Source organism: Xenopus laevis, chromosome 2L (genome assembly GCF_017654675.1).
Source record: "Xenopus laevis strain J_2021 chromosome 2L, Xenopus_laevis_v10.1, whole genome shotgun sequence".
Classification (NCBI taxonomy): Eukaryota; Metazoa; Chordata; class Amphibia; order Anura; family Pipidae; genus Xenopus; species Xenopus laevis.
In genome coordinates this window covers 99,882,126-99,890,147 of record NC_054373.1, presented here as the reverse complement: position 1 = coordinate 99,890,147, position 8,022 = coordinate 99,882,126, and positions in this window count along the sequence as shown.

Below are 8,022 nucleotides of genomic sequence, written 5' to 3'. Positions count from 1 at the left end.
CCTATCTGCCTTTCTCTCCTAGAGAGACTATGACAAGTCTGCCCTAGTATATCTGTTCCTCATTCACGGGGTTACCTGGTCCCCGACTTGGACACATGCCTTCTTCTGGGCCTATTGCACTCAGTCCCCCTGAGCACATCCAGCTGGAATCACATCCAGAGGCAAAAGAGGAAGAGGCCACTCCCTGCACACACTATATAGGAGTGAGTCAGAGCAGTGTCATCAAATCTCTCAGCCTATCACTGTAAAGGTTATTCTGTAACAGGGATTCTACCCAATAACCCAAGGAAATGGTGAAAAGATTAACTCTATGGGGCCTGTATCCCTATAGGGCCCTACATTAGTATTCTTTATTTTACATGGCAGTGCTTCTGCAGCATTTTACAGATATTATACTTAATTTACACCAGTTCCTGTGGAGTAAGGTGAACAGATTTTGAAAATAAAAATCTGAGGACAGGGGAGAATGTGCACACACCACACACATTTTTTATTAGACCATGCCCACTTTTATGGCCACCCCCACTCAAGAGCATGCCCACATATTTTCTTCTAAGTATATTTCTTTGGAAAAGCTGTCCTTTAGTGGCCCTGGCATTTTCAAGTGCACTGAAACCCAAGCAACCCCCACAGATCCAATAAATAGTGACTATATAGTGTCTATGGCGTCTTACAGTAGCCCCTCTGGCATTGCTAGAATCCATAAATTGCCAGTCACGGCCTGCATGGATGGAACCTTAGTACAAAGAGGAAACCACAAACATACAAAGAGAACATACAAACTCCTTCCTGATAGTGGAATCAAGCCTAGACAGTGCCATAACTACAAGGGGTCGCGCTCCACAAATTCTGGGCAGTTCCAGGCTGATTCCAGATGGTTCTGGTCGGAGTGGGGCCCGGCTGTGCGTTCCGCACCAGGGCCCGCCCCCCTCTAGTTACGTTGCTGAGACTAGACTTAAATGCTGCAAGGCATCAGCGATGGCTACATATTGTGCCACCATGCTGCCCTAACTTTTGAGCAAGTCCTAGTAAACCACAGTAACCAACCAGCAGGTAACACTTACTGGACTAGAATCTCCAAACAAACATCATATTGGATTCAGTGGGTATCTAGAAATGAAGCAAACGGAAAATATCAACCCAAAACATTTCAGTTTCCAAGGCCATAACTACAGAGGAAGCAGACCCTGAAGCTGCAGGGGGGCTTAGGAGGTATGAGGGCCCCATGAGGCCCTAATTTATATACAATTTCAATAAATATTGGAAAAACAGGTCAACCTCTAGATATTTTTGGCCCTGAAAAATAATTTGCTGTGGGCCCGGTAATATCTAACACTACTGGTTGATAGCTCTGATAGGATCCCCATAACTGTAGCCAGGCTCTTGCTATTTTTTAGCTAAACTATAGAGAGGTGGAAAGAACATGGCAGGGCCAGAGGATGGGGGAAGTAGAGAGAGAGAGTTTGCATGGGAAATATGGTTGATTAGTTGGGCAGGAACAGAAAAAGAAGAGCAGGAATACCGAGGAGTGGTTTCAGTAAAGAAGGAAAGGCAGGGATGGGTGAAAGAATGAATAGGAAGTGATGGTTTGGAACAGAGAAATATGAGACCACAACATGAACAATTTAATAAAACGATGAGACTGTATAGAAGGAATAAAGCACATTAAGAAAAATATAAGCAGTTTTAAAAAAAATAAAAATTCCATGGTGTACTGCTTGGATTGAATTCACAGTGGTTCATCTGCTCATACACACTTATACTTTATCAGCAGTTATCCATTTTGTAAATGTACACAATATTTGCTGGAAGATAAACGCAGCTGCATGTGGTTTTGTTTTTTGTTTTTTTTCTTTTTACATTTTTATGTTTAACTGTATCACACCAGTAATTCTGGCAGACACCATATTCTTCAAAATAACTTCAATAATCCCACATAATGTAATTCATGAGCTCAGATGACCACTGGGTGGTGTAGCTGTATAACATATAGGTAAGAGCATACTATAATGCATTTAATGTAATAAAATCAAAAGCTCACTAGTAGCAATATAATTTACTCTTGCATAGAGTAAAGCCAAGGTGGCCTGGGTGAGATGGGGGGCTGGAAGAAGTCTGCTGTATGTTATCTGTTCCTCATTGTTACCCTTCATGCAAGTACATGAGTAAGTGAAAAATGTGTGTGTGCATTTTGCACCAAAATTGACCATGCCTGCCTATACCCAAACAGAGGTAATGATTCCGGGTGCAGGCAGGACAGCAGAAAAGGGGCAGTGATTCTTCTTTTCTTCGCAGGCCAAGATCCGTGTAGTGTGGCCTTAGTCTAACATCATCATCTAATGACTCTGCTTCTGCTTGCCTTATTGGACCGTAACTGCATGCTGGACATGTCCTGAACTGGCGAGACCATGCTTAAAAAAACAGCTGTGCTAAATGAATGTACCGACATTATGTTTGCTAGCCTGCACTAGTTCTTTTTATTTCATTTGTATGTGCATTCTTCCATAAACTACATTTTTTTTTTGCTGATGGCTTTAATTTTCCACAGCCTCTGTATTCTGTGATAAATGGTTTGTTGTAGATGCTGGATAATTGCAAAATTGTGGCTTACACCAATGAGCTGTGAAATGCATTCAATGTACAAATCAATCCACATTGGTTAAAATGTTAGTCTTACACACACAAGAAAGGTCTGAATTGTGTCTGCACTAAAGTCTGTACAGGTGACTTGACATTCTAATAGATTCACCCACTTTTAAATTACAGGATTCATTGTTCGTAGGCACGCCAATATTAGGATAGGTACTAAGGTACCCAGTACTTTTGAGCTCTTTGAACATAACAAAGAAAACCTGATAACTTGTATCCTTATCCCAATAAGCTGGTTTTGCCTACAAAAAGGCTTAATTATATTTTTGTTGGATCAAAAACAAGGTACTGTTGTATTATTACAGAGAAAAAGGAAATCATTTTTAAAAATGTAGATAATGTGTGTAAAATGGAGTCTATGGGAGATGGCCTTTCTGTAATTTGGAGCTTTCTGGATAATGGGTATCCAGATAATGCATCCCATGCCTGTATAACATAACTATGCATCAAAACTGTGCTTGTCATTCATTCATTTTGATCTATCTGTCATCAGTATTCTTCAGAGGAAATTGTATTCAGAACCCTTTAATGGGCTATACCAGTGGTCCCCAACCAGTAGCTCGAGAGCAACATGTCCAACCCTTTGGATGTTGCTCTCAGTGGCCTCAAAGCAGGTGCTTATTTTTAAATTACTGGCTTGGAGGCAAGTTTTGGTTGCATAAAAAACAGGTGTACTGCCAAACAGAGACTCCTGAGGGCTACCAGTCCAGATAGGGGCTATCAAACAGCCAATAACAGCCCTTATTTGACATCCCCACGGACTTTTTCATGCTTGTGTTGCTCTCCAACTCTTTTTTACATTTAAATGTGGCTCACAAGTAAAAAAGGTTGGGGACCCCTGGGCTATACACTCCAGTCAGGGGCGTAACTACAGAGGAAGCAGACCCTGCGACTGCAGGGGGGCCCAGGAGGTACAGGGGGCCCCATGAGGCTCTCATTGATGAGGAATTTGAACATATATTGGTAAAACAGGACAAACACTGGATATGTTGGGGGCCCTAAAATTAATTTGCTGTGGGGCCCAGCAACATCTAGTTACGCCACTGCCTCCAGTCTTAAATGTAGGCCACATATGTAGCAATATAATTTACTCAGCATTACTTTTAGCATTACAGTAGAACCCCCATTTAACGTTTTTCAGGGGACCAGAAAAAAATGGGGTAAAATCAGTCAGGGAAATACATTATGCATTATACAGTATATTGGTGGGAGCACACCATTGTAAAATTAAGAAAATCAGGATGTAGGTTTCATTGTATTACATCATATTATGTACAGATTGTACAGATGTACATGTACAGATTTTATCAAAACAATAACCATAGCATGTATGTAATCCAAACTAAGATATAATTAATCCCTTACTGGAAGCAAAACCAGCCTATTGGGTTTATTTAATGTTTACATGATTTTCTAGTAGACTTAAGGTACGCAGATCTTAATTATGGAAAGATCCGTTATCCGGAAACCCCCGGTCCTGAGCATTCTGAGGCCCCACACCTATACTTTATTTCAGAGATGAGCAATCTTTGGTGCTTCTTAAATTAAAGAGCTACAGTATATAATGTAATGCACATTTGCCCAGGTGCAGTAAAGCAAAGCAACCAATGAGATGTTTGGTTTTAAACAGCTAACAAGTAAATGCTATCTCTTGATTGGTTGCTATAAGTGATAAGAACTGTAGCAGATGTTGCTGCTTATATTACATGACTTCACTTGAGTTGTGGGAAAATAATACATTTTATATACTAATTTGTATATAATATATATATATATATATATATATATATATATATATATCTCTACACGCTTAAAAACACACTAGATTTGAAATCTGTCCTGTTGCATCTAGAAACTGAATACTAAAATATTACACAATTGCTGCATTGTAGAGAAAGGAAATAAAATGAATATTCATATGATTTATAAGAAAGAAAGTTTTATACATTGCTCAGTAACTTAACACTATTTAACAGAGTAGAATACCTTTACAGAAGACCTTTTTTCCTTTATTTGACTCTGATGTTAGTGATGTTGCCCATAGCAACCAATCAGATCTTTGCTTTTGTTTTCTAACTTGTGACTGTTCTCATTGCTGAGTGGTTGCTATGGGCAACAACACTGGTGATGTTTCTCGCCCATGGGGTGGTTTACCTTTACATTAACTTTTAGTATGTTATACAGTATAATGGCCAATTCTAAACAACTTTTCATTTGGTCTTCTTTATTTTTTATAGTTTTTTTAATAATAATTATTTGCCTTTTTCTTTTGACTCTTTCCAGCTTTCAAATGGGGGCCATTGATCCCATTCAATACAAATGTATTGTTATTGCTACTTTTCATTACTCATCTTTCTATTCAGGACCTCTCCTATTTATATTCCAGTTTGTTTTTCAAATTAATGCATGGTTTCTAGGTCAATTTGGATCCTAGCAATCAATTGTGGAAACTGCAAACTGGACAGCTGAAAAATGCAAATTGCTGCAGAATATCACTCCCTTCATCATACTAAGGGGCATATTTATTTAAATATTTAAGGGTCAAATTTCGAATTTAAAAAAATTTGGAATCCGAATTCAAAAAGACCAACTGAAATAAAGTCAAAGTTTTTTTTGGCCGAATAGGTCCATTTTCGATCAGATAGGTCCATATTCGGGCAAATTGGAATCGTATAAATCGATGGAATAGTGCATTCCATCAAATTTGATTCAAAGTTTCCCCCCCCAAAAAACTTTGATTTTTCAAAGTCCACCAATTGACTACAAAAAAGTTCTAGGAGGTCCCCCATAGGCTAAAACAGCAATTCGCAAGGTTTTAGATGGTAAATGGTCAAAGCCGAATTTTTAAAGAGACAGTACATGATTAATTTCGATATTTGAATTTACAAATTTTTTTCAAATCAAATTTGGACTATTCCCTAGTCGAAATACACAACAAAATAGCTTGAAATTCAAATTTTTTTCATTTGAAAATTTACCTTAGCCTTTGATAAATCTGCTCCTAAAAGTTAAATTATTAATAATAAATAAGCCTTTTAAACTTAGAGCTTATGACTTGCAAGGTAGAAAGAGATGATTTTTATTGGTATATAAAATAGGAGCCTCTAATATGAGGTAAGAGGACAATTCTATTAAAAGTTGTCTAAAAAAAGATAAACTGTGTTATCATAAAAAGAAATGGGAGTTGTGTTATGGCTGTGTTGCCTTTAATCCCATGCAATATCTACTTATAGTCATCATCTGCTGCATGTGGGGTTTTAACCCCCTGAGCACTGTATACTTTTATTTTTCTTCTGTATTAAAAATATCTTAATTTGTATCCATGATGCCCCTGGGGTTCAGTGGATTGGCAGTGTTAGCACCTTAGCATCTCCTGTAGTTGGCAATTTCTAGGCTACTATGCTTTAGTATAAGGGAACCTTTTATTCTAGAGTAGAGATGCTTGCATACTTAATGGATAACTTTTTCTCCCCAAAATTATCTTTATGCCTTATGTCTGTAAACAATTGGGAAGAACAGGTTATAAAGATAGTTTTCAAAATGTCACATTACACTAAAATGTAAATTATAGAATGTATATTGTATAGAATGTATATTACATATGCAGTATTACAATATATTCTCAGCCTAACCTAGCCAATATAATTGCTTTATTTGTCAAGTCAAGACAAAAGAATGAAATGCTAATATTACAACAGAATTCATGTTAAAAGGAAAGTATATCCCCAAAATAAATACTAAATCAACAGATATCAAATCAAGTGGCATTTAAAAGCATCTCACCAAACTGGTCTATATATTTAAGTAAATATTGCCCTTTTACATCTCTTACCTTGAGCCACCATTTTGTGATGGTCTGTGTGCTGTCTCAGAGATCACCTGACCAGAAATACTACAACTCTAAGGGGCACATTTGCTTAGATCGAGTGAAGGAATAAAATAAAAAAAAGTTCGAATTTCGAATGATTTTTTTGGCTACTTTGACCATCGAATTGGCTACTTCGACCTTCGACTACGACTTCGAATCGTAGTCGAAGTTTAATTAACCCTCGATATTCGACCCTATGTAAATCTGCCCCTAACTGTAACAGGAAGAATTTTGGAAGCAAAAGACAGAACTCTGCCTGTTAATTGGCTCATGTGACCTAACATGTATGGTTTGTTTGGTATTTTTGTGTTCACCGTGAAAGATAATCAATATTGCCCTTATTTTTTAAAATAGCAATTTTCTATTTATGATTACCTAACCAATTGCAAATAATGCTAAAAAATTATATTATTATGAAAATTGTTTATTTACATGAAGCAGGGTTTTCCATATGAGCTGTTTTATGCAATGTCTTTTTATAGAAACGTACATTGTTTGGGGGGTATAGTTTTCCTTTAAGTCAGGAATACAAGAGGTTAAACTGTCTAAGTGCAAGAGAGAAGGCGACTGAATGTAGGATCTCTGTGCTACTTGCACTGTTGACATTGATCTTTGCTTTAAATTAGTTAAGCTGATGGGTTCTCCAGTGGTTTGAAGTTAATATAGCGCACCACGATAAATCTCTCTCATATATCTTTGATAAATTGCCAAAATGTTGACCAGCACAACAGAACATCAGTACAAAATGATATGTCAGTAGACTCCAGGGATTTGGATGTGCGCCGTTGTGCGAGCTTCTTCTCTAGTGTGGCCAGGCAACTGACATGCGCATGGTAGCATTGTGTGTCGCAACGTTCACGTTCATGTGTATGCGTTGTGACTTTGGGTCATATTCTGCAAATTCGCTTGCCACATTTTAGGATGAAAGTTCTTACCGATGGTGCTAGCCATTCTCTTGCTTCCCTGCCTGGATATCCAATGATTCTGTTGCTTACAAGTGTTTACCTGGTCCTGACCTTGGACTGACTTCCTGACTCTGCTGCTTGCTGCCAGCCCTTGATCCAGCCTGACCTTGATACTTGCTGCCTGCACTGACCTTAGCCTGACGACTACAATTCATTCTTGCTTATTCTTCATATACTGCCCTGTTTTCACTCTCGGGAGCAGGGCTGCCATCAGAAATCGCTCTGCTCGGGAGCCCTGTGTTGGTGAATTCTAAGGTTCTTTTGCCACTGCTGTCCTTCTCCAGCTTTAAAGGGGAACTATCGTGATAATCAAATTTTCCCAGTGGACAGATAGGATGTAAATAATAATATTCTCAAATATTAATTTAACAGAAATGCTTACTTTTCTGGAACTCTCTTGAATCTTTCTGAGAACAGTAGGTCTGTTATTCTTTTATAGTGTGAACAAATAGGTTTTCACATTCTCCCAGATCAAAGGCAAGACAGCGCATGGTAAATATTGTACAGATATAAAAAAACAGGGTATTATGCACCTATTTT